This window comes from Lissotriton helveticus, chromosome 1_2 (genome assembly GCF_964261635.1).
Source record: "Lissotriton helveticus chromosome 1_2, aLisHel1.1, whole genome shotgun sequence".
NCBI classification, from domain to species: Eukaryota; Metazoa; Chordata; class Amphibia; order Caudata; family Salamandridae; genus Lissotriton; species Lissotriton helveticus.
This window is the reverse complement of record NC_136058.1, coordinates 436,603,247-436,630,821: the sequence shown is the minus strand read 5'-3', so window position 1 is coordinate 436,630,821 and position 27,575 is coordinate 436,603,247. Positions and strand designations below refer to the sequence as shown.

At 51.9% G+C, this 27,575-nt stretch overlaps 1 protein-coding gene across 1 annotated transcript in view; it reads right to left on the bottom strand.

The window, feature by feature from the left end:
• The window catches only part of LOC144805176 (uncharacterized), a 74,144-nt gene extending 47,358 nt beyond the window's left edge, over window positions 1-26,786 (bottom strand). Inside the window, exons 1-2 of the mRNA XM_078671948.1 lie at window positions 26,609-26,786; window positions 146-210 (exon numbers count right to left, since the gene is read on the bottom strand). The gene's annotated coding sequence lies outside the window, so the exon portion shown is untranslated. The remainder of the gene's footprint in view (window positions 1-145; window positions 211-26,608) is intronic.
• Window positions 26,787-27,575: the final 789 nt, after the last annotated feature.

The following is a 27,575-nucleotide window of genomic DNA, read 5'->3' as shown; positions in this document are numbered from 1 at the left end:
ATAGAAAAAGTGCAGTTTTGTGCCAGGCTTAGGCGCAGGTTAGAGCACTTCGGTGTGTTGGTTAGTTAGGTAATTTAGAACTACAGAGAAATACCAATTTAAAGTAAATAGAAAAAAATATATAAGGAGAATAATTAATACTTACCCATTGAATACTTCAGTTCCTGATTTCTTCGTCGCTTGGTTGATTGCAGAAGCTCCAGAAGGTTCCTAAGGCAGAAGTAAAAAGAATTCAGAAGATAGGAAAGTAAGGCAGAGAGTGAATGAACGAAGGAGTGAAAAACAATAAATTAACTCACAGAGTTAAAGGATGCTAAAATGTTGTTTATAATGCAGGTTACCAAAGAATAAAATACTTATATTGTAGAATAGAAGAGGAGCAAAAGCCATAGGCACTCCGGGTAAGGAAATAGAGAGAGAAAGAGTAAGAAAGTGGAAAAAGAATTAAAGGAAATTAGTAATGGTGTGCTTTTCTTTTACAGCGATTTCCACTCATGCTTAAAGATAGAGAGGGAGTAAGAAAGGAATAAAACGGAGTAAGGCAGAAAGGAAGAAGTAGAGTGGAAGAGCCAGAAGGTCAGGCAATCTCTTCTCTGTCCCATTACCCTTTGCCCCGGCTGGGTTCACACGGCCACTAGTTAACTCTTCAGTTGGTGGCTGTGGGAAAACCAGGGGTGGAATTTGAAAAATCTCATCGTTCTGCTCCTAGGAGTGTCTACACTGTCAGCAAACACAACCCTTGACAACAGGCCTCACCTCCTCTGCACCCCCTGGACAGGCCTCACCTCCTCTGCAACCCCTGGACTGGCTTCACCCCCTCTGCACCCCTGGACAGGCCTCACCTCCTCTGCAACCCCTGGACAGGCCTCACCTCCTCTGCACCCCTGGACAGGACTCACCTCTCATGCAGCCCTGGATAGGCCTCTCCTTCTCTGCACCCCTGGACAGGCCTCACCTCCTCTGCACACCTTTGGACAGGACTCATCTCCTCTGCACCCCCGTGGACCGGATTCACCTCCTCTGCAACACCTTGGACAGGCTCACCTCCTCTGCACCCCTAGACAGGCCTCTGCTCCTCTGCACCCCTAGACAGGCCTCATCTCCTCTGCACCCCTGGACAGGCCTCTCCTCCTCTGCACCCCTAGACAGGCCTCACCTTCTCTGCACCCCTGGACAGGCCTCTCCTCCTCTGCACCCCTAGACAGGCCTCTCCTCCTCTGCACCCCTAGACAGGCCTCATCTCCTCTGCAACCCTGGACAGGCCTCTCCTCCTCTGCACCCATGGACAGGCCTTGCATCCTATGCCCCCTGGACAGGCCTCACCTCTTCTGCATGCTTGGACAGGCCTCGCCTCCTCTGCCCCATGGACAGGCCTCACCTCTTCTGCATGCTTGGACAGGCCTCGCATCCTATGCCCCCTGGACAGGCCTCACCTCTTCTGCATGCTTGGACAGGCCTCGCATCCTATGCCCCCTGGACAGGCCTCACCTCTTCTGCATGCTTGGACAGGCCTCACCTCCTCTGCCCCATGGACAGGTCTCACCTCCACTGCACCCCTGGACAGGCTTCTTGGTGAAGGATTCTCATTAAGGACAGAGGAGCCCAGAGTTCAATCCACCCCATCCAGCGCCTCTGACTCCGCCCTGAGTCTCGGCGCGCTATGCACAGGCCCCGAAGAAAGACACTGCTCCCCTGGACAGGCCTCTCCTCCTCTGCTGCACCCCTGGACAGGCCTCACCTCCTATGCACCCCTGGACAGGCCTCAGCTCCGCTAGACAGGTCTTTCCTTGCCTGACCCCCTAGACAGATCTCGCCTCCTCTACACCCCTGGACAGGCCTAACCTCTCCTGCAGCCCTGGGCAGGCCTCTCCTCCTCAGCACCCCTGGACAGGCCTCAGCTCCTCTGGACAAACCTCTCCTCATCTGACCCACTGGACAGGCCTCTCCTCTTCTGCACCCATAGACGGGCCTCTCCTCGTCTGACCCCCTGGACCGGTCTCTCCTCCTCTGCACCCTGGACAGGCCTCTCCTCCTCTGCTACCCTGGGCAGGCCTCAACTGCTCTGTACCCCTGGACAGATCTCACCTCATCTGCACCGCTGGACAGGTCTCTCCTCCTCTGCCCCCCTGGACAGGCATCCCCTCCTCTGCCCTCTGGACAGGCATCTCCTCCTCTGCACCCCTGGACAGGCCTCACCTCCTCTGCCCCCTGGACAGGCCTCACCTCCTCTGCACTCCTGGACAGGAATTCCTCCTCTGCCCCATGGACAGGCCTCTACTCCTCTCCTCCTCTGGACAGGCCTCTTCTCCTCTGCACCCCTGGACAGGCCTCCCCTCCTCTGCACCCCTGGACAGGCCTCACCTCCTCTGCCCCTGGACAGGCCTCTCCTCCTCTGCCCCCCCCTGGACAGGCCTCGCCTCCTCTGACCCCTGGACAGTCCTCACCTCCTCTTATCCCTGGACAGGCCTTTCCTCCTCTGCCCCCTGGACAGGCCTCTCCTCCTCTGCCCCCCTGGACAGGCCTCTCCTCCTCTGCCCCCTGGACAGGCCTCTCCTCCTCTCCTCCTCTGGACAGGCCTCTCCTCCTCTGCACTCCAGGACATGCCTCACCTCCTCTGCACCCCTGGACAGGCCTCTCCTCCTCTGCACCCCTGGACAGGCCTCTCCTCCTCTGCACCCCTGGACAGGCCTCTTGGTGAAGGATTCTCATTAAGGACAGAGGAGCCCAGAGTTCATTCCACCCCATCCAGCACCTCTGACTCCACCCTGAGCCTCGGGGCGCTATGCACAGGCCCCGAAGAGAGACACTGCTCCTCTGGACAGGCCTCACCCCCTCTGAACCCCCTGGACAGGCCTCAGCTCCGCTAGACAGGTCTTTCCTTACCTGACCCCCTAGACAGATCTCGCCTCCTCTGCACCCATGGACAGGCCTCGCATCCTATGCCCCCTGGACAGGCCTCACCTCTTCTGCATGCCTGGACAGGCCTAACCTCTCATGCAGCCCTGGGCAGGCCTCTCCTCCTCAGCACCCCTGGACAGGCCTCAGCTCCTCTGGACAAACCTCTCCTCGTATGACCCACTGGACAGGCCTCTCCTCTTCTGCACCCATAGACGGGCCTCTCCTCGTCTGACCCCCTGGACCGGTCTCTCCTCCTCTGCACCCTGGACAGGCCTCTCCTCCTCTGCTACCCTGGGCAGGCCTCAACTGCTCTGTACCCCTGGACAGGTCTCACCTCATCTGCACCGCTGGACAGGTCTCTCCTCCTCTGCCCCCCTGGACAGGCATCCCCTCCTCTGCCCTCTGGACAGGCATCTCCTCCTCTGCACCCCTGGACAGGCCTCACCTCCTCTGCCCCCTGGACAGGCCTCACCTCCTCTGCACTCCTGGACAGGAATTCCTCCTCTGCCCCATGGACAGGCCTCTACTCCTCTCCTCCTCTGGACAGGCCTCTTCTCCTCTCCTCCTCTGGACAGGCCTCCCCTCCTCTGCACCCCTGGACAGGCCTCACCTCCTCTGCCCCTGGACAGGCCTCTCCTCCTCTGCCCCCCCTGGACAGGCCTCGCCTCCTCTGACCCCTGGACAGTCCTCACCTCCTCTTATCCCTGGACAGGCCTTTCCTCCTCTGCACTTCTGGACAGGCCTCACCTCCGCTGCACCCCTGGACAGGCCTCTCCTTCTCTGCCCCCTGGACAGGCCTCTCCTCCTCTCCTCCTCTGGACAGGCCTCTCCTCCTCTGCACTCCAGGACATGCCTCACCTCCTCTGCACCCCTGGACAGGCCTCTCCTCCTCTGCACCCCTGGACAGGCCTCTCCTCCTCTGCACCCCTGGACAGGCCTCTTGGTGAAGGATTCTCATTAAGGACAGAGGAGCCCAGAGTTCATTCCACCCCATCCAGCACCTCTGACTCCACCCTGAGCCTCGGGGCGCTATGCACAGGCCCCGAAGAGAGACACTGCTCCTCTGGACAGGCCTCACCCCCTCTGAACCCCCTGGACAGGCCTCAGCTCCGCTAGACAGGTCTTTCCTTACCTGACCCCCAAGACAGATCTCGCCTCCTCTGCACCCATGGACAGGCCTCGCATCCTATGCCCCCTGGACAGGCCTCACCTCTTCTGCATGCCTGGACAGGCCTAACCTCTCATGCAGCCCTGGGCAGGCCTCTCCTCCTCAGCACCCATGGACAGGCCTCAGCGCCTCTGGACAAACCTCTCCTCGTATGACCCACTGGACAGGCCTCTCCTCCTCTGCTACCCTGGGCAGGCCTCAACTGCTCTGTACCCCTGGACAGGCCTCTCCCCCTCTGCCCCTCCTCTGGACAGGCCTCACCTCCTCTGTGACCCTGGACAGGCCTCTCCTCCTCTGCCCCTCCTCTGGACAGGCCTCTCTGAGAAGGATTCTCATTAAGGACAGAGCCTCTGACTCAGCCCTGAGCCTCGCGGCACTATGCACAGGCCCCGAAGAGAGACACTGCTCCCCTGGACCTGCCCAGAGGTGCCCTCCGGGGGCAGGACTGTGGCTTTGAACGAGGCGCTTTAATCCCACTCCCCAGAATCGAGGCACTACACACGAGGCATGTGTTTATCCGACCTCAGAATGAGAGAAATGAGGGAAATGTCCTGATCCATTTCGCATCTTTCAGCCCCTTTAATGTATCGAATAGCGTCACTTGACAAGGTGAACCTATAATCATTTTGCATTTTTCACCCCACCCTTCGCCCACGAAGACAGGAGTAAGAGTTAATACATCACCTACTTCCCAAAGTTCTTTACATTATTTCATGTAAGGCAATAAATTGCTTCCATCTCAAATTTCGAATGACAATAGAATTTACTACAAAAGACTAAAATAATCCCGGAAAAGAAGATCTATCCTAATGTGATTTGTGCAGATTCAATAAAGTGCAAATTCTTACTCATCTTCAATCTCCACTTTGAGTTTGAATCCAGACACGTAGAGGGTCCCAGATTTTCATACCTTTATTACACTGATTCCTCCCTTTTCGCCAATATATGGCTGTTTCTAGACATTGCTAATGACCTACCAAGCCATTGTTGAAAAGTCGGTGCATTAGCATCCACCCAGGCAGCCGCAATACAAATTTGTAAAACCGCCATAGAAATAAAAATCCGTTCATGCCTTGCCCTACGCCGATTAGTCTCAAAAGTCCCGAGCAGGATTACACACTCAGGGGCTGATTCTGATGCGGGTTGGAAATGCTTCCCGACCGAATCGGGTTGGAAATGATTTCCGACCCACTCGGATCGGGAGAGTCCGACCAGCCAAGTACGATGCATCCGGATGCCTCCAGATACGATTTGGTTGGACTCCCATTGACTTCAATGGGAGCACATGTTCCTAACCGCATTATAATTGGGCACTGGGTCGCTCCCGATACTTTTTGGAAGGAGCAAATGTCATTAGGAGGCCTTCCTAACCGCATCAGAATCAGGCCCTGGGTGGGAATGCTTTCCAACCCGCATCAGAATCAACCCCTATGTGTTATTTCAGTTTTTATTGCCTCTGATAAAAACTTTGTGATATCTTTATAACATTTCTGCAAAACCTGACATGATGCAAACCACAGCGAGGACAACATGTTCCCTTCCCTCAACCCCATTTCGAGATTTTGTCAGGTGTTGCATACAAAAAGAAACACGTTTTATAAAACTGTGCCTGTGACCTAGCTGATATCAAAACCGTATGCAATAACTCATGAGCATAAAAAATGTCTCGTCGGACACTCCTACCTTCACCTTTCATTTTTTGGAGGTTTTTCCATATCATCTGGGAGGGCTGCTTACTTTATTTTGGATTATCCTTTCAATAATTTAAACTTTCCCAAATTTAACCTGTCCCCCTCCTTTCTGTTCAAGAAGATCTCTAATTTGAAGAATTTTTTTTAATTCCCACCAATTCAAAGTAAAATCTTCTTTCAGTTCTTCGAAGGATCGAAGATCAGTGGGGGAAAAGAAACAGCCAATTATTTTTACTCCCGCTCTCTTCCATTTTCCCATAAAATACTTCTTGGAGTGTAAAATTATTATTTAAGGCTGTGTGGAATGATAATCTACCAATGCCACATGCTCTCCGTGAAGCACTCCATGCTTTAAATACACTAAAGATGGTTTTGAGCCTGACTGTCTTGCAGTAGCTGTCATGCAACTGATGCCACAGACAGCCACTGGTTTCTTTCCTTAATATAAGTTTAAAGGGGGAGGGGATCTTATCCACCTGCCCATTGTCCATCATCATTCTTTAGCTCACTCCATCACCCCAGTGCAGACATGGCTATATGCAAATCAGTCTGACCCTGTGCCTCATGGGAACAGTCCAGCCCGAACTGCCAAGCCATGTCTTCCCTGGACCGGAAGCAAGCATCCTAGGACCAGTTTCTGGTTAATCAGCCGTCATCAGCCATGCTAGCTTGAATTCAGTGGCAAAGCACGGGACCCACGTCTGGACATACCCTGCCAACTTAGGGCCAACAAAGCAATACCAAAGGGGATGATGGACGGAGTGTTGAACATTGCAAGCACTTACCCCAGTCAACTGATCTGGGTTTAATCCAACATCATTCTTTAGCTCACTCCGCCACCCCAGTTCAGACATGGCCATATGGCATGAAGGCATGCCAAAGGCAAGTCAGTCTGCGCCCATCCATGCATGGACGATGCCCAGTGACAAGAACCCTAGTCTTGTCCATTCTCACTACTACCTACTGCGACCCTCCGCCACCCTTCCACATGCTGGTGCCTCACTGCTCCACACAACATCGAGGGAGCGTTCTCTTGCGCTTCCTGCAAGTTTTCATGCACTTACCAACACCCAACACTCACCGCATCCGCACCAGCAGCAACCAACACCCCACTCTCTCGCACACACAGTCTCGCAACTAGTCACACAACACTCCGCACTCGAATGCAAGTTCATCAACATCTGCTCTCTCACCAACCAAGCCACAGAGATCAGGGACCTACTGCACAACAAAACACTGACCTACTTTTCCTCACGGAAACCTGGCTAAACCCTGCATCAGCACCTGGCATCTCCGCAGCCACCTCCCCCCCCCCAGGTATAAGATCACCAGGCAAGACAGACTTCACAAGCTCAGAGGCGGAATCACCATCATCCACAAGATGAGAGAGGTGTGGCGCCGCGGCCAGGGCGACTGACGCTGGAATCTGGGGACCACGGTTCGATCCCCGGCTCCGGCGGCAGGTTAGCCCAGCACCATGTGACTCTGGGCAATAGCTCGCTTAATCTTCCTGACGGCCCCCCAGCGCCTAGAGACCCTTACGGGTGATTGTGCGCTTTACAAATGTGGACTTTAAGGCAGTCTAAGATAGCAAGAACTCCATTCCAGACACAACATCACAATCAACTTCACCCTAAGCGACAATTTCATCTGCAGACCACCAGGACCGCACACAAACTTCACTAGCTCCATAACAAACATCGTCACTCCACTAGCCCTGGGCACTAGCAATATCATCCAACTCGGAGACGAGAAGTTCTATCTGGAAGGCTACGACAACTCCAACTAAAAATAAGACTTTGCAAACAAGGTTATATCCCAAAGAGTACAGGGACCAAATCAAGTCGCTGGACACCTCCTGAATCCTATTTTCACCACCTTTAACAACATCAGATTCGAGGAGCCCTCACCAGTCTCCTGGACAGACCAGGCCCTCATCAAGTTCAGCATCCTGGTCCAACACACACCCCCCCACCATACCAGCCCGCAAAAACAAGAACAGCCTCACTGAAAAGGACTGGAACAGTGCTCTCACTTAGAATTACTACTACAGGAAATGATCGGAGTAATCCCTTCTTTCCTGAGCTCTCGCGATAAACTGGATTACTCAGTTTTGTTGACGGAGTTTGTTGGCCCACGTTTCTTCAGCTGAGCTCTTTGCTGGTGAGTACGCTCATGCTGTGAGTGATCCAGCCTTCACTTGGGACAGAGTGGATACCCCCTAGTGAGGGCTGAGAGAGGCAGAGAGAGATGATTCCTTGGCGTTTCAAGCCTCGTCATAGTTTTGGTTCTTACTCGAAGTAAGAGACTAAATGTAACCTAATTTCTTGTGCTACCACTAAAGACCATTATTAGTCGAAACAATTCCAGGGAAGGCAGCTCCATAGAGACAAACTCGTTTGACTGAAGAGTAAAGAACATGATTCATGAATATTATTGTTCAGTTCATATAACTATCTTTCGCAGCCAGATGACTTAACCTGGGGCATTGAAATATTGAAGAAGAGGGAGAGAAATGTTTAATGAAACTCTTTACGGAATGTATCCTTGTAGCAGTGTCTAGAATTGGGTGTAGCTAAGGTGTTAAAAGGTTAGCGTTGAACAAGTGACTTCACCTGATCACCTTTATCTTATTGTTTGTTGTATATTGTGGAGAAGTGTGGCTCAAATGGTTAGAGCGGCAGACCCTGATGCAGAGGTCTGGCCCGGGACCAGGGTTCAATTCCCGCCTCGGCGGGTCTTGAGCTCAATTTCCTCTGACCTGATAATTCTTGCCTCGGTGCCTATTCTAAGCATGGGTCCCACTCTGCGACTCTGGGCAATAGCTTGCTTAATCGCCACAATGGCCCCAAAAGTGCTGGGATGCCTGGCTTCACCCTGGGGGTGCCCAGGAGTGGACACTCACAGGGAAAACCAGGAAGGGTTCCTAAGCGCTATACGGACAGCGCCGGGACACTACCTCAGGGAAGTAGCTGTGCGCTCTATAAAATACCGGTACATTTACATATCTTACAGCCTAATTTTAAGAGAGCCAGTATAGAAGCAGAAACCCTCAAAAAAGCAGAATAGAGAGAGAGAGAGTTCTTTTAAGTTCACCAAACAGGGTAAAAACCCTAATCCTTCAAAAGCGGGGAAAGTTTTATGGGGAACTCAAAACTCAAGTTCCATCTGAATATTATGTGTGTTCTCTTTTTGAAATCTCGCTCCTCGCAGTTCCTATCCCCTAAGCCCCTTTCCCTTGCCTGGCCACTCCAATACTCTGCGCTAATACAGCATTCAGAGTTGGTGGTGCCTGGGGGTGGATCTCTCGATATTACTACAGACCCCAAGGAAGAACTGATTGAGAGAAAGACACCACTGTCCTCCCACTGCTGAAGAAACCCCTCAAACCCTTTAACGCTCGCCAAGCACAGGCCGATCTCCCTGCTACCATTCTCGGTTTACGTCCTGGAGAAAATGGTCAACAGACACTTTGTTGAATACCTCAAGGACCACCAGCCCCTCAAAACCACTCAGTCTGCTATGAGCCCCAACCACAGCTTGGAAACTCTATATCCCCGCAATGGATGACATCCGCATGACTCTGGACACAAGAGACATTGTGATCTCATTCTCCTGGCCTCTCTGTAGAGTTTGAGACAGTCTCCCACCCCATCCTTATCGAACGCCTCCAGATCAGAATCCAACGAGACGCACTCGAATGGATCTGCTTCTTCCTGACTGGAAGAACCAAGTCAGTCATCCTGTCACCGTACACGTTGCATGCCGGTGACCTTGTCTGCTGAGTTCCACACAGATCTTCCTGGAGCCTGACCCTCTTCAATGCATACATGATCCCTTTAGTTAGAATCATCCACTCTCCTAACATTAACGTCCTCTCGTACACTGACACACAACTGTCTCTCATGGCCAAGACACCCACTACCCGGATGAAGTTTTATTCCTGTGTGACTGTAATTGCCCACAGGGTGAAGATCAACTGTCTAAAACACTGACGGACTTAAACCGTGATCTTCGGGAAAAGCACGTCAGCGTGGGACTCCACCTGGTGGCTACTAAAGATAGGACGAACATCTACCCTGACCACCCAGGCCAAGAATCTCAGGATCGTCATAGACAGCAAACCTTGACCCGCCAGATCAACGCCGTCGCCTCCACCTGCTTCAACTCTCTCCACATCCTCTGCAAGACCTTAAAGTGGATCCTCACCGAATGCAGAAAGACTGTCACCCATGCACTCATAATGAGCAGACTGGACTACGGCAACGCCCTCTACGCCGGAATCAACAAAACCCTGCTACACAAACTCCAGACCAACCAGAACACCCCAGCCAGACTCGTCCTCTGAATCATATTCTAGTATGGGCACCCTCAAATTTAGAGATGTGCAAATAACAGTTTTGTAAATTGGCCAGTGTGACAGATATTCACAGATGAAAATGTTGTCACAAACGGCATTTTTGTCCTACTCATTTTCAATATTTTGTTATTTCAACAGTCATCTTGAGGGATCTACACATATGACCCCTTTCTGAATTCTGAGTTGTGTCTACTTTCAGAAATCTGCAGCTTTCCTGGATCCCCCCTGGGTTTCACAGTGGATTCCACCAAAAACTGGAAGAAAGTTGAGAGCGCAAAAAATAGGCAAAATGGGCTAAAACTGTTGTAAAAAACAGTTTTTGTCTCTACAAGCTGGGAAGATGGTGACCTTAGCACAGCAAATGTACAACAATGTCATTTATAGGAAAAAAAATGTTTTCTCTGGAGCACTTTCTCCCTATTTTTTCAAAAAATTTAAACATTTTGCTATATTTTGCCTATTTTCTGGGTCCCCTCCAGGGGAATTAAAAAACCCTGGGTACCTTTACAATCCCCTGGATGTTAGACATAAGAGGGTGCCAAATTTGCCATGGGTACCTTTTGTGAAAAAAAGTTATGTACCTTAAGCACAAACTACCCAAAATACGTTAAAAGAAAGTGCTCGTTATGTGGGCGAGAGGAGGAGAAAGGGCCAGCATTTAAGGGGTCAATGTGAGCAGTTAACAAACATTTCAGGTAGATTTTTTTTCCAGAGCGAACAATTAGGGGAATTTTTCAGCACAAAACTACTAATCCAAACAAATCTGTGGTATTTGCACATTGGATCTTTCGTTAGTTGAAATGGTTCTTTAAACATGAAGCTCCTGGTTTGATCGGAGTCAATTACAGGGCAGAAGTTACACACAATTGTTGTAGGAGAGTAGGGTCTGCTATCCTATGGTCACCCCAAATTTTTGCTTTTTGCTTCACTGATTTTCGACTACTGAGGCTGTGGGCCTGCTGATCAGACCCCCAGCCTGCTGTTCTCTCACTAAATTAATGACACATGTGCTATAGGCACATACCAATTGGAAATGGACTCCTTGTCAGCCCCTGTAGAATGCACTATAGGTGCACAGGGCACAGGAGCCACTAAGGCCTACCAGGGGCTGCAGCATATCTTTTGCCACCCCTGGCTGGTTCTTAAATTGACACAACTGGCTGATCACTCAGCTGGGGTAAGGTGGTGTACACACCCCTTGCTTAGATATAGTATACCTATGTCTAAACCTATATCTGGACACATGTAAACCTGTGAGCCACTCCTATAGACAGGCCTCACCAATCCTGGAGGCTGGGTGCATGGTTTCTATGTGAGATGGAGCTCTAGCATGAGCTGAGCCTGTCTGCAGCCGTCGGGAACAAATCCCTAAGCTGTTTCAGGATAATGCCATACCATATACTATTAAGCGCCTTATAATCCTCGCGGTTATTTAGCAACTCTGGTTTGGCTTTATCAAAACATGTCGTGTAAGGTGTCATACGCTTTGGAATACCATCCCCTCGCCAGTTCTGGCGACGGGGATGGCATTCCACCCCTCTAGAGGGGTAAGACATGTTACTTCACTTTAATGCGGTTGATTTCTCCAAAGGCCTTAAGATCCACAAAATGGATGCCTCTGCCACAGACAAATGTCTGGACCCCTGGAGCTGACCGAAACCCAGTCAAGGGGGTCCTGGACAAAGGGTTTCCTGTCACAGGAGGGTGTCACCGCCCTCCAGACAGGAGATAGTGTATTGTAGCAGGGAGGTTTGAAAGAAACCAGACACTGCCTGGGGCGCACAAGGCTGCCCCTTGCATAATCCGGCCAAACCGGTTCTGGGGCACTCCAGCCCTCGTGCCAGGGCGGCCTGGATCAAAGGAAGGGGGTGTATCCACCCACTTCCTGGGTCCCACCCCTAGGAGGGGACCTAGCAGGTAATCACGCCCACCAGATTCGAATAAGAGTGGGAGCAGTGCCAATGCACATCAGATTTCCTGGAAGAAACATTTGAAACGATATTCTGGACCCTTCGCCCTCCATCTCAACGTGGAAGCCCGAAGAATCTCCCTTGTGGTCAAGGAGTGACCACCCTGCAGCAGCAGGCACCATCCAGCCCTCGACGTCTACTTAGTTGCAGTTCCCGCCGGAACTCGAGCGACTGAGATCGACGAGATCAAGCCTGCCCAGCTTCTAACAGCCCGATCCACAGTCCCTGCAAAGCTGAGACCCGTGGAGGCGACCGGAAGCGTGGGGCACGCCATCTTGAAGTGACCACGAGACGCTGACCGTGCAGCCCACGAGTGACCCTCGAAGCTGTACACCGGGGTTTGAGAAGCCCCCACCCTGAGCTACTCCTGAGCCGAAGTTCAGCCCTCCACACTCGACGAGTGCTGCGTGGGGCCCTTTGGCACGATTTGGCTCAACGCGTTGGCCCGGTCACTTGCCAGCTGGCTTGTGGTCCCTGTGCCGACGAACTACAAAAGAAGACTCGTGATTCTGGTTGCTCCAGATCCACACCAGCTCCCCTGAAAGGGAGCCCCGACTCTGACCTTCCTGGTCCGAGTGAGACGCCATCTTCCAATCCCGCGTGGATTGCTCTTACCAAGGCTTGTTTGCTCCAAACCGGAAGCCGACTGCACCGACGGTGAGAGCCTGCGTGGGACAGATCGTGACCTGCTCCTGGACGTCGCAGATGCCCCAGAGCCCACGTGACAGCGAAGAGAAGCGCCTCGACGACCACCTGATTGCGCCCGACATTGCCTGGTTCCGTCCTGGTTCCACCTTGGTCACTGCTGAGTGACCCAGACTCTGTCCCCTCTGCTTTCAGGTACTCTACAACTTGAGTCCACCCTTGGACTCCACCGGACACTTCGTCTTCACCCTGCCTGCAGCCCTTTCAGCTTCAAGCACCAAGAGCCTGCGTGTCAAAACCCGACGCCACTTCGACCCTGTGCACCCACTTCCTGTGGGTGAGGTAACTTTGCTCCGCCGGTGTTCCCACACTGGTGCACACCTCTAGGGTCTGTGTGTTAAGTTTTGTTCCTCTAGGTTCAGCGGAAGTGTCCTTAAACTTTAACTATTTGACTTTTACGCACCATTGGTTAACATTGGTGCATGCGTGCGCTTTCCGCACATCTCCCGAATCCCGAGGGCCATTCCCGACTTCAGCATTGCTTGTCCTGACTGCTCCCAGCGATTCCCTAGGCCCTAGGCCTAACCACTGTTCGAGTGGCCTCTCTTATACCACTTGTTTAGTATATGGTTTGAGTGGCCCCCTGCCCTCATCCATAATTGTGCAACTTTGTATGTTTAAACAGTGCTTTTGATTTAACGCTTGTGCCCCTTTATTCATAAAGAATACTGGGGATTGTTTTTAGTAATAAACACATATATTTTTATAATATATACTTGTGTGGTGTCCTTTCATTTGGTATTACAGGATTGTATGTGGTAAAACAGCTCGCTTAACACGACCTCTTAAGTTAAGCCTTTAGGCTGCTTAGTCCATGCTACCCCTAGGATAGCTTGTCTAATAAGGTTGACTTACAACCAGACACCATAAGGGGATTGTTTGGTCAGGTAGTAGGTGGTTCCAGAATTGGAAACATCCCCTACCAGGCCAACTTCTCACATTGGTGAGCAGCGGTGCGGATTTGAGCTTGCTGTTGTTTTACCATTGCAATCTTTATATCAAATTGAAAGATCACATCAAGTACCTCTAGGTACATATAAAATCAAAAGCTTAGCATATTAAGTTCTACTGAACTTAGTAGTTGTAGGTTGAAGGGATTAGCACACCCTGACTACAACTCACTAGCAAGGTCCAGTAGGAAAACACTTAGTGTAGGTAAGTGCACCACTTACACCTCACTAGTAACCATGTCTGACACAGGAAAAGCCTCAGGGTCTGCTCCTGTGACAGTTGACCCTACCCAGGCAACTTTTGGATATGACAAACTAACCCGCAGAGACTTGATTGCCTTGTGCAAAGCAAGAGGGTTAAAAAGGGGCAGAAGCCCCACCTGCCTAATCCTGGTAGAAATCCTAGAACAGGATGACTTAGAGAAGGCAAAAGCAGCTTCCCTAGATACAGGAACTGGAGGGAACCCCCCTGTAGTTGATCCCCCTGAAGAGGAGGATGATGATGACTTGGATGAGGACTCAGATGGTGGGGACTCACAAGTACAGGATCAGGGTAGCCAGGTTCCAGTTGGTAGGCTTAGCCAGGCCAACTTGGACCTACTGGGGAATGGAGAGGGCCAGCACCTCCCCAGAACCCAACATGTGATTCTCCCAGGCAACAGAAGAGTGAGATCTCCCTCAGGGGACTCTCATCTTTCTAGTGCCTCCAGAGAATCAGAGAGAGGCATGAGTGCTTCTCAGAAAGCTGAGCATAGGGCTAGAATGAGGGCTGTCAGACTCCAGATAGAGAGAGAGGAGGTAGCCCTGAGCCAAGCTAAGCTTACCTTAGCTCAAGCTAAACTTGCCTTGGCAAGAGAGCAGAAATTAAGTGGCTTAGATGTCACTGGTGGCAGCAATTTTCCAAGAGAAAAAGACAGGGCCTATGACAATAGAAACCTGACCAAGATTGTGCCCCCCTTTAAAGAAGGGGATGACATCCACAAATGGATGACTGCTCTTGAGAGAGCCTGCATGGTACAGCAGGTTCCTGAGAATCAGTGGGCTGCAATTTTGTGGTACTCCTTTTCTGAGAAAGGGAGGGACAGGCTCCTCACAGTTAGACCTGAGGATGCCAAAAACTACTCTGTTTTGAAGAGTGCTCTCATTGAAGGGTATGGCCTAACCACTGAGCAATACAGGTTGTTGTTCAGAGACACCCAGAAAGCACAGACTCAAGACTGGACTGATTTTGTGGAGTGTGCCACTAAGGCTTTGGAGGGTTGGTTACAGGGAAGTAAAGTTTCAGACTATACAGGATTGTACAATCTTATGATGAGAGAACAGATCCTTAATAACTGTACAAACCAGCTGTTGCATCAATACCTTATTGACTCTGATCTGACCTCTCCCCAAGAATTGGGAAAGAAGGCAGACAAATGGGTCAGAACAAGGATTAAGCAGAAACCCCAGAACCAAGGTGGTGACCAGAAGAAAACAGACCAGAAGGGTGGTAATCAGAATCAGAAAGATAAAGAAAAAGACCAGAAGTCTTCAGGCCCCCAAACTAATAGTAAGGAGGGTGGTTCCCAAAATGGTAACAAGAAGAAGAAGAACAAAGGTCCAAAGACACCTTGGTGTAATACCTGCAAATCAGTTTCACACTGGGGCAGTGAGTGCACCAAGGCAAATCCAGTTCCCACCACTACAGCTCCTAAAGCAACTGCAACCCCAAGTACAGTAAGCAGTGGTGGAACACAGTCCAAGGGTGTAGCTGGGTTGACCCTGGGTATTGAAGTAGGATCTGGCCTAGTCAGAGTCCCTACACAGGCAGTTCTCCTGTATGATGTGGACATTGAGTTGCCCACTGCAGTAAGCCCCACTAACCTGGGCAAATACAGGCAGACTCCCTTAATAAATGAGAAACTGGCTCAAGCTTACAGGGACACATGTGCTAGTGTCACCATGGTGACCCCTGGCTTTGTGGACCCTGGACAGATTGTACTAGGAGAGAGCTACCTAGTAACCAATGCAAGCAACTCCACTACCTCCCATAGTGTGGCAGTTGTGAACTTCTCCTGGGGAGGGGTTGATGGCCTAAAGAAAGTTGTGGTGAGTGCAGACCTACCAGTAGACTGTCTGTTAGGCAATGACCTTGAAAGCTCAGCATGGTCAGAAGTGGAGTACAGGACTCATGCAGAAATGCTAGGGATTTCAGAGCATGTCCTTGCCATGACAAGGGCTCAGGCTAAGAAGTGCCTTCCTGAACCAGTGGTGGATCTTGAGACAATAGACCAGCCACAACCCAAGAGAAGGAGCAAGAGAGGAAAGGCCTCGCCTTCCACCTTGCCCCAGGTTGAGGATCAGCTTTCAGAGGAAACTGATTCTGCAGTCCAAGAGGAGACTGTCTCTGAGGAGCTTGAACCTGACCAGGTTGAGTTTCTGGGGACAGGGGGACCCTCAAGGGCAGACCTGAGGCAGGCTCAATTAGATTGCCCTTCCCTTGAACCCCTCAGACAGCAGGCTGCTGCTGAGGCTGCTGGGGATGCCCAAGGTACCCATACTGTGTATTGGGATGAGGGACTCCTTTACTCAGAGGCTAGAGCCCCCAAGCCTGGCATGACCAGGAGGTTGGTGATACCTCTGCAGTTTAGGGGATTCCTCCTTACCTTGGCCCATGATATTCCCCTTGCAGGACACTTAGGCCAGAACAAGACGTGGGACAGGCTTGTTCCACACTTTCACTGGCCTCACATGTCAGAGGATGTCAAGGAGTTTTGTCGCTCCTGTGTCACTTGCCAAGCCAGTGGTAAGTCAGGTGGCACAACAAAGGCCCCCCTAATACCACTACCTGTGGTGGGGGTCCCCTTTGAGAGAGTTGGAATTGATATTGTGGGTCCAATGGACCCCCAAACAGCATCTGGGAACAGATTCATACTGGTGGTAGTGGATCATGCCACCAGGTACCCAGAGGCTATTCCCCTAAGGACCACCACCGCACCTGTGGTGGCAAAAGCCCTCATTGCAGTTTTCTCAAGAGTGGGCTTTCCTAAGGAGGTACTATCAGATAGAGGGACAAATTTTATGTCCAGCTATCTAAAAGCAATGTGGAAGGAATGTGGAGTAAACTATAAGTTTACCACCCCATATCATCCACAATGCAATGGGCTTGTGGAGAGATTTAACAAGACCCTAAAAGGCATGATAAAAGGATTACCAGAGAAGCTCAGGCGGAAATGGGACATTCTTTTACCCTGCCTGCTCTTTGCTTACAGAGAGGTCCCACAGAAGGGGGTTGGCTACAGCCCTTTTGAACTTTTGTTTGGCCACCCTGTGAGAGGTCCATTGTGTTTGGTGAAGGAAGGATGGGAGTTACCTCTCAAAAAGCCCAAACTAGACATAGTGGACTATGTACTTGGTCTCCGCTCCAGGATGGCTGAGTACATGGAAAGAGCATCCAAAAACCTGGAGGCCAGCCAAGAATTGCAGAAAGCTTGGCATGACCAAAAGGCTGTACTGGTAGAGTTCCAACCAGGACAGAAGGTATGGGTACTGGAGCCAGTGGCTCCAGCAGCACTCCAAGACAAATGGAGTGGACCCTATCCTATTATTGAGAAGAAAGGGGAAGTCACCTACTTGGTAGACTTTGGAACACCCAGGAGCCCTCACAGGGTAATCCATGTGAATCGCTTGAAAGCATTTGTAGACAGGGAGGACATGAGCTTGCTCATGGCTACAGATGGGGAACAGGAGGAAGAGAGTGACCCTCTCCCAGACCTGCTTTCCCAGAACCCTGATGATGGTTCAGTTGATGGAGTAGCCTTGGCAGGCAGCCTCACTGACCAGCAACAGAGGGACTGCAGACAAGTTTTGCAGGCTCACAGGCAAATGTTTTCACTCACACCCAGCCAAACTGACTGGTGTACCCATGTTGTGGACACTGGTGACAGTCTGCCTGTCAAGAATAAGATCTACAGGCAACCTGATCATGTCAGGGATTGCATCAAGGCTGAGGTGCAAAAGATGTTGGAGCTTGGAGTGATTGAGCCATCAGAGAGCCCATGGGCCAGCCCAGTAGTCCTGGTGCCAAAACCTCATACCCAAGATGGTAAGAGAGAAATGAGGTTTTGCGTGGATTACAGGGGTCTCAATGCTGTCACTAGGACAGATGCTCACCCCATTCCAAGAGCAGATGAGCTCATTGACAGATTGGCTTCTGCCAAGTTTCTGAGCACATTTGATCTGACAGCTGGCTACTGGCAAATCAGACTAGCTGAGGAGTCAAAAGCCAAAACAGCATTCTCTACCCCTAGTGGACATTATCAGTTTGTGGTAATGCCCTTTGGTTTGAAGAATGCACCTGCCACTTTCCAAAGGTTGGTGAACCAAGTCCTTACTGGGTTGGATGACTTTTGTGCAGCTTATCTGGATGATATTGCTGTCTTTAGCTCCACCTGGGAGGATCACCTGATCCACCTGAAGAAAGTTTTGGAGGCCCTGCAAAAGGCAGGCCTAACTATCAAGGCCACAAAGTGCCAGATAGGGCAGAGTAAGGTTGTATACCTGGGCCACCTAGTAGGTGGAGGCCAGGTTCAGCCACTGGAAAGCAAAATCCAGGCCATACAGGACTGGGCTCCTCCAGTTACCCAGACACAAGTCAGAGCCTTCTTGGGCCTGACTGGGTATTACAGAAAGTTTGTGAAAAACTATGGGTCTATAGTGACACCATTAAATGACTTGACATCCAAGAAGATGCCAAAAAAGGTTCAGTGGACAGTTAGCTGTCAGAAGGCATTTGAAGACCTGAAGAAGGCCATGTGCTCTGCACCTATCCTAAAGAGTCCTGACTACTCCAAACAGTTCATTGTTCAGACAGATGCTTCTGAGTTGGGGGTGGGAGCTGTACTCTCACAACTTAATCAAGATGGTCAAGACCAGCCAATTGCTTTCATTAGCAGGAGGCTAACCCCAAGAGAAAAACGTTGGTCAGCCATTGAGAGGGAGGCCTTTGCTGTGGTTTGGGCATTAAAGAAGTTGAGGTCCTACTTGTTTGGAACTCACTTCCTGGTGCAAACAGACCATAAGCCCCTCTTATGGCTTAATCAGATGAAGGGTGAAAATCCCAAACTGCTCAGGTGGTCCATTTCCCTACAGGGGATGGACTTTACAGTGGAGCACCGCCCAGGGACTGACCATGGTAATGCAGATGGTCTCTCCAGGTACTTCCACTTAGAACATGAAGACTTATCTGGTCAAGGTTAGTTTAATGTCCCTGCGTTTGGGGGGGGGTTGTGTAGGAGAGTAGGGTCTGCTATCCTATGGTCACCCCAAATTTTTGCTTTTTGCTTCACTGATTTTCGACTACTGAGGCTGTGGGCCTGCTGATCAGACCCCCAGCCTGCTGTTCTCTCACTAAATTAATGACACATGTGCTATAGGCACATACCAATTGGAAATGGACTCCTTGTCAGCCCCTGTAGAATGCACTATAGGTGCACAGGGCACAGGAGCCACTAAGGCCTACCAGGGGCTGCAGCATATCTTTTGCCACCCCTGGCTGGTTCTTAAATTGACACAACTGGCTGATCACTCAGCTGGGGTAAGGTGGTGTACACACCCCTTGCTTAGATATAGTATACCTATGTCTAAACCTATATCTGGACACATGTAAACCTGTGAGCCACTCCTATAGACAGGCCTCACCAATCCTGGAGGCTGGGTGCATGGTTTCTATGTGAGATGGAGCTCTAGCATGAGCTGAGCCTGTCTGCAGCCGTCGGGAACAAATCCCTAAGCTGTTTCAGGATAATGCCATACCATATACTATTAAGCGCCTTATAATCCTCGCGGTTATTTAGCAACTCTGGTTTGGCTTTATCAAAACATGTCGTGTAAGGTGTCATACGCTTTGGAATACCATCCCCTCGCCAGTTCTGGCGACGGGGATGGCATTCCACCCCTCTAGAGGGGTAAGACATGTTACTTCACTTTAATGCGGTTGATTTCTCCAAAGGCCTTAAGATCCACAAAATGGATGCCTCTGCCACAGACAAATGTCTGGACCCCTGGAGCTGACCGAAACCCAGTCAAGGGGGTCCTGGACAAAGGGTTTCCTGTCACAGGAGGGTGTCACCGCCCTCCAGACAGGAGATAGTGTATTGTAGCAGGGAGGTTTGAAAGAAACCAGACACTGCCTGGGGCGCACAAGGCTGCCCCTTGCATAATCCGGCCAAACCGGTTCTGGGGCACTCCAGCCCTCGTGCCAGGGCGGCCTGGATCAAAGGAAGGGGGTGTATCCACCCACTTCCTGGGTCCCACCCATAGGAGGGGACCTAGCAGGTAATCACGCCCACCAGATTCGAATAAGAGTGGGAGCAGTGCCAATGCACATCAGATTTCCTGGAAGAAACATTTGAAACGATATTCTGGACCCTTCGCCCTCCATCTCAACGTGGAAGCCCGAAGAATCTCCCTTGTGGTCAAGGAGTGACCACCCTGCAGCAGCAGGCACCATCCAGCCCTCGACGTCTACTTAGTTGCAGTTCCCGCCGGAACTCGAGCGACTGAGATCGACGAGATCAAGCCTGCCCAGCTTCTAACAGCCCGATCCACAGTCCCTGCAAAGCTGAGACCCGTGGAGGCGACCGGAAGCGTGGGGCACGCCATCTTGAAGTGACCACGAGACGCTGACCGTGCAGCCCACGAGTGACCCTCGAAGCTGTACACCGGGGTTTGAGAAGCCCCCACCCTGAGCTACTCCTGAGCCGAAGTTCAGCCCTCCACACTCGACGAGTGCTGCGTGGGGCCCTTTGGCACGATTTGGCTCAACGCGTTGGCCCGGTCACTTGCCAGCTGGCTTGTGGTCCCTGTGCCGACGAACTACAAAAGAAGACTCGTGATTCTGGTTGCTCCAGATCCACACCAGCTCCCCTGAAAGGGAGCCCCGACTCTGACCTTCCTGGTCCGAGTGAGACGCCATCTTCCAATCCCGCGTGGATTGCTCTTACCAAGGCTTGTTTGCTCCAAACCGGAAGCCGACTGCACCGACGGTGAGAGCCTGCGTGGGACAGATCGTGACCTGCTCCTGGACGTCGCAGATGCCCCAGAGCCCACGTGACAGCGAAGAGAAGCGCCTCGACGACCACCTGATTGCGCCCGACATTGCCTGGTTCCGTCCTGGTTCCACCTTGGTCACTGCTGAGTGACCCAGACTCTGTCCCCTCTGCTTTCAGGTACTCTACAACTTGAGTCCACCCTTGGACTCCACCGGACACTTCGTCTTCACCCTGCCTGCAGCCCTTTCAGCTTCAAGCACCAAGAGCCTGCGTGTCAAAACCCGACGCCACTTCGACCCTGTGCACCCACTTCCTGTGGGTGAGGTAACTTTGCTCCGCCGGTGTTCCCACACTGGTGCACACCTCTAGGGTCTGTGTGTTAAGTTTTGTTCCTCTAGGTTCAGCGGAAGTGTCCTTAAACTTTAACTATTTGACTTTTACGCACCATTGGTTAACATTGGTGCATGCGTGCGCTTTCCGCACATCTCCCGAATCCCGAGGGCCATTCCCGACTTCAGCATTGCTTGTCCTGACTGCTCCCAGCGATTCCCTAGGCCCTAGGCCTAACCACTGTTCGAGTGGCCTCTCTTATACCACTTGTTTAGTATATGGTTTGAGTGGCCCCCTGCCCTCATCCATAATTGTGCAACTTTGTATGTTTAAACAGTGCTTTTGATTTAACGCTTGTGCCCCTTTATTCATAAAGAATACTGGGGATTGTTTTTAGTAATAAACACATATATTTTTATAATATATACTTGTGTGGTGTCCTTTCATTTGGTATTACAGGATTGTATGTGGTAAAACAGCTCGCTTAACACGACCTCTTAAGTTAAGCCTTTAGGCTGCTTAGTCCATGCTACCCCTAGGATAGCTTGTCTAATAAGGTTGACTTACAACCAGACACCATAAGGGGATTGTTTGGTCAGGTAGTAGGTGGTTCCAGAATTGGAAACATCCCCTACCAGGCCAACTTCTCACAATTGTGAAGACAGAGGCAACATTGAGCACAGGGGGCAGTAACATTTGTTGTACATGCACATGCAGTGTATGCCTTTGAAAGGTTTTATTTATGGGTGAACTTTGATCCTATAGATGCCGGTACTACGCTTTCCACTCCTACAAAGATGCAGCCGTTCCGACTCAGCCCCAAGCAAATCACGACCCGGTGAACCCTTTCACCCGTCCAGTTCAAAAGATTGGTTTGTTGGTCACTTAGCCCCCACATACCTCAGAATGTCAGACAGGGTTCCCTAAAGTGGGGTCACCTGATACCGTACTGGCTCTGTACACACAGTATCCTGTATAGGTGGCTCAGACAGTATGTATTGCAGAATAAAGCAGGCAGAGCGGGTCGAGTGGGACCTGTACCACAGACACAGGGTTCCATACAAGCAATCTGTCCACGGACTATAAGCGCCACTACGGGCAAAGTGCCCGTAAAAAGCAACAAAACTGCCTTCTGGATCGCTTGCAACACCAACGCGACGACACCCAGCTGATCCTCTCCCTGACCAACGACCACGCCGCCGCCAGAACCAACCTGCACGAAGGGATGAGAGATGTAGCCGAGTGGATGACGACCAGCCGCCTGAAACTGAACTCAGACAAGACGGAGGTCCTCACCCTGGGCTCCTCGCCCTCCGCCTGGGACGACTCCTGGTGGCCACCCGCCCTGGGCACCGCACCCAAACCAACGGACCACGCACGCAACCTGGGCTTCATCCTGGACTCCTCCCTCTCCATGACCAGACAAGTCAACGCCGTCTCCTCGTCATGCTTCAACATCCTGCGCATGCTACGGAAGATCTTCTGGTGGATCCCCACCGAGACCAGGAAGACTGTCACCCAGGCCCTCGTCACCAGCCGACTGGACTACGGCAACGCCCTCTACGCCGGAACCACCGCCAAGCTCCAGAAGAGACTCCAGCGGATCCAGAACGCCTCAGCCAGACTCATCCTCGACATCCCACGAAACAGCCACATCTCCGGACATCTGAGAGACCTGCACTGGCTCCCCGTCAACAAGAGAATCACCTTCCGTCTCCTCACTCACGCACACAAAGCCCTACACGACCAAGGCCCGAGCTACCTCAACAACCGAATCAACTTCTACGCTCCCAAGCGCCACCTCAGATCAACTTGATTGATTGATTGATTGAACCAGAGGAGCAGCATTGTGGCGATGAGACGTCCCCTTGGAATGGTGCCATCTTCAGAGGCATACAACATCTGGGAAAGTATCTACACTGCTACGCAAGGCACACCCTCATTGGTGGTACTATCTGATGTACTAAGGAAAGTACAAATGAGCACAAGGCTGCACCCTCCACAGATCTAGGAATGAGATGAGGTATCAACCGTACTACCCATGACACGCCGTCATGGGCGGCACTACCCGATGTACTAAAGCAAGAACAAATGAGTACAAGGCTGCACCCTCCCTAGATCTAGGAATGAGATGAGATATCAACCATACTACCCATGGCACGCCGTCATGGGCGGCACTACCCGATGTACTAAAGCAAGAACAAATGAGTGCAAGGCTGCACCCTCCCGAGATCTAGGAATGAGATGAAGTATCAACCGTACTACCCATGGCATGCCGTCATGGGCGGTTCTACCTGATGTACTAAGGCAGAGGTCTTCAAACTGGGGGGCTCGCCCCCCTGGGGGTCCATGTATGCATTCCCAGGGGGGCGCCAATGTCTCCGTAAAGACTTGTAAATCTTGTAAATAGAGATGGCCTGGAAGCGCGAACTTGTTTATTTGTCCTGTTTCTACGCTATCATTTGCATGCAGCCAAAGGCCATAAAAAAGCATGAGGACTGCGATTACAAGTGTAATGGCGAAGAGGTCCGTTACTAGCATGCCAGGAACAACATTTTTCAGTAGCTAGTTTGACGTGGTGTAACCATGTTAACTGCGTATAAAATAATGCACACACTTTGGATGAAAAACAAATGCTAATTATTTCTGTGGGAAAGGATGAAATCTAAGCTGGTTAGTGCAATCACTTCAGCTTGGTGCAGTGGGGAATAGTGACTTTTGTTTTTATAGTGCTACAAGCTACTTGTCTTTGCCAGAAAGTACTGTGAATGTGTCAATGTTGTATAATTTAATTACACACAGCATGAGACAGGCTGCAGCAAAAGATTTAGGCCCAGATTTACAAAGACTTTGTATCAGGTTTGTGTTACTTTTTTTAACAGAAACTTGACGCAAAGTGTGTTGGTATTTACAATCCAGCGTTAATCCCGATTTGGCTTGGATTGTACCTAAACATTATGCAGGTCTGTGCAGCAACGCTCTTGGACCCAGATTTACTACTGCTTTGCAACAGGTTTGCTTTACTTGTGTAATGTAAACCTGATGCAGAGTGTTACACTGGGATTTACTATCCAAAGCAAGTCAGGAATGACATTGGATAGTTTGCATCAAAGGGGTGTTCCATTGTTAGCACATGGATGTCTTTACAAAAAAGACACTTGGGCTCATATTCCTTGATAGCATTAGAGCAAATGGAACCATTGCTGCAGAGGGGACAATGTGAGGGAACAATTTTTTGTGTGAAAGGGATAGAGGGCCTATGTTAAGATTGGAGTGATGGCCAGGCATGGTGGGGAAGGGGTGAAAGATGCACACAAGACAGACTACTACTACAGGAAAGAAGCTATCATTAGTGAAGCAAGTGGTGTTGCATTGGGGCTGATGAGTGTGTGAAGCTCACAACTCTCCCAATTTTGGGGAGCAGTGTTTGTTGATCATATTCTGTTTTTGGTTCAAGCATTTACTCTCTTATAAGTCTCATATTACTGTACATTAGCAGATACCGAAAAAGTACCCCTAAAACTGTCTCAAACCTCTGTGCTTATCCCTGTGGTTCCAGCTCCTGCAGTTCTTTTCATAAATTTTTGAAAGGGGGGGCCCGAGTTCAAAATAGTTTGCTTAGGGGGGCTCAGCGCAGCAAAGTTTGAAGACCTCTGTACTAAGGCAAGAACAGCCCGGATAGAAGAGCCCATCTCAGACCCGAGGTCCCCGGATAGAAGAGCCAAGCTCAGCCCCAGGGCCCCCAAATAGAAGAGCCGAGCTCAGCCCCAGGGGCCCCGGATAGAAGAGCCCAGCTCAGCCCCCAGGGCCCCTGGATAGAAGAGCCCAGCTCAGCCCCAGGGCCCCCAGATAGAAGAGCCGAGCTCAGCCCCAGGGGCCCCGGATAGAAGAGCCCAGCTCAGCCCCAGGACCCCTGGATAGAAGAGCCCATCTCAGCCCCAGGGGCCCGGGATAGAAAAGCCTAGCTCAGCCCCAGGGGCCCCCCGGATAGAAGAGCCCAGCTCAGCCCCAGTTGCCCCCCGGATAGAAGAGCCCAGCTCAGCCCCAGCACCCCCGGATAGAAGAGCCCAGCTCAGCCCCAGGGGCCCCGGGATAGAAAAGCCTAGCTCAGCCCCAGGGGCCCCCCGGATAGAAGAGCCCAGCTCAGCCCCAGGGCCCCCAGATAGAAGAGTCCAGCTCAGCCCCAGGGGCCTCTGAATAGAAGGGCCCAGATCAACCCCAGGGGCCCCCGGATAGAAAAGCCCAGCTCAGCTCAGCCCTAGGGCCCCCAGATAGAAGAGTCCAGCTCAGCCCCAGGGGCCTCCGGATAGAAGGGCCCAGATCAGCCCCAGGGGCCCCCGGATAGAAGAGCCCAGCTCAGCCCCAGGCCCCCCCCCGGATAGAAGAGCCCAGCTCATCCCCCAGATAAAAAAGCCCAGCTCAGCCCCAGGGGCCCCCGGATAGAAGGGTCCTGCTCAGCCCCAGGGGCCCCGGATAGAAGAGCCCAGCTCAGCCCCAGGGGCCCCCCAGATAGAAGAGCCCAGCTCAGCCCCAGGGCCCCCAGATAGAAGAACCGAGCTCAGCCCCAGGGGCCCCCGGATAGAAGAGTCCAGCTCAGCCCCAGGGGCCCCGAGATAGAAGAGCTCAGCTCCGCCCCAGGGGCCCCGGATAAAAGAGCGCAGCTCAGCCCCAAGGCCCCCGGATAGAAGAGCCCAGCTCAGCCCCAGGGGCCCCCAGATAGAAGAGCCCAGCTCAGCCCCAGGGGCCTCGGGATAGAAGAGCCAAGCTCAGCCCCAGGGGCCCCTGGATACAAGAGCCCAGCTCAACCCCAGGGGCCCCGGATAGAAGAGCCCAGCTCCACCTCAGTGACCTGGATAGATGAGCCCAGCTCAGCCCCAGGGGCTCCAGATAGAAGAGCCCAGCTCATCCCCAGGGCCCCGGATAGAAGAGCCTAGCTCAGCCCCAGAGGCGTCCGAATAGACGAGCCCATCTCAGCCCCAGGGGCCCCCGGATAGAAGAGCCCAGCTCAGCCCCAGGACCCCCGGATAGAAGAGCCCAGCTCAGCCCCAGGGCCCCCGGATAGAAGAGCCCAGCTCAGCCCCAGGGCCCCCCCTGGATAGAAGAGCCCAGCTCAGCCCCAGGGGCCCCCGGATAGAAGAGCCCAGCTCAGCCCCAGAGGCCCCAGGTAGAAGAGCCCAGCTCAGCCCCGGGGCCCTGGATAGAAGAGACCAGCTCAGCCCCAGGTCCCCCGGATAGAAGAGCCCAGCTCAGCCCCAGGGCCCCCCTGGATAGAAGAGTCCAGCTCAGCCCCAGGGGCCTCTGAATAGAAGGGCCCAGGTCAGCCCCAGGGGCCCCAGATAGAAGGGCCCAGCTCAGCCCCAGGGGCCCCCAGATAGAAGAGCCCAGCTCAGCCCCAGGGGCCCCCGGATAGAAGAGTCCAACTCAGCCCGGCTCCTGCAGAGATTCCCTCCAGGATTATTCAGTCTATTTCTACAAACACAGCAGAAGGTGCGGACAATCTCCTACCTGAGCAGAGACCTGTGCAGACGTGTCCAGGCTCTCTCCTCCTCCTGGGGGCCGGGGGGAGGGGCAGATCTGGGGTCTGAGGAGGGCAGATCTGGGGTATGAGGGAGGATCTGCAGATGAAGGTAACTGCTCACCAGACAGGGCTCCTTCCTTCTCTGCTCCAGGCTGAACACACAAAGAGAGGTAGGAAGTGATTGATGTCAGCATTTGCTGCTGGTGCTGTCTCTGCCGCCGCTGACCCGGAAGAGGAAACCCTTCTCCTTTCATCCAATGTGCAGCTCAGTGGATTCATCAGCAGGCCCTCTGGTGGCCGCTGACGGAACCGCCGCCTCCAGCAGGGAAACAAGCATTGGCGCCTGTAAACACACAGACATGGGTGTTATGGGAAACAAGCATTGCCTCCTGTAAAGACACAGACATGGGTGTTATGGGAAACAAGCATTGGCTCCTGTAAACACACAGACATGGATGTTATGGGAAACAAGCATTGCCGCCAGTAAACACACAAACATGGGTGTTATGGGAAGCAAGCATTGGCACCTGTAAATACACAGACATGGGTGTTATGGGAAACAAGCATTGCCGCCTGTAAACACACAAACATGGGTGTTATTGGAAACAAGCATTGTCGCCGGCAAACACAAAGACATGGGTGTTATGGGAAACAAGCATTGGCTCCTATAACCACACAGACATGGGTACTATGGGAAACAAGCATTGGCGCCTGCAAAGACACAGACATGGGTGTTTGAGTCCATGACAGGGGTCTCGTATGAGAAACAAGCATTGGCGCTGGCAAAGACACAGACGTGGGTGCTAAGACACTCACAGTCGGAACACTTCTACTTCCTGGTTTCTTAAGCAAACACCAAGCAGGGTCCATCTTCGACTACTTTTGAGAAATGTCACTCGAGGGGATTTAATTCAGTGTAATCTCACGCATCCTTAGCTCTTTAAAATTTTTGTT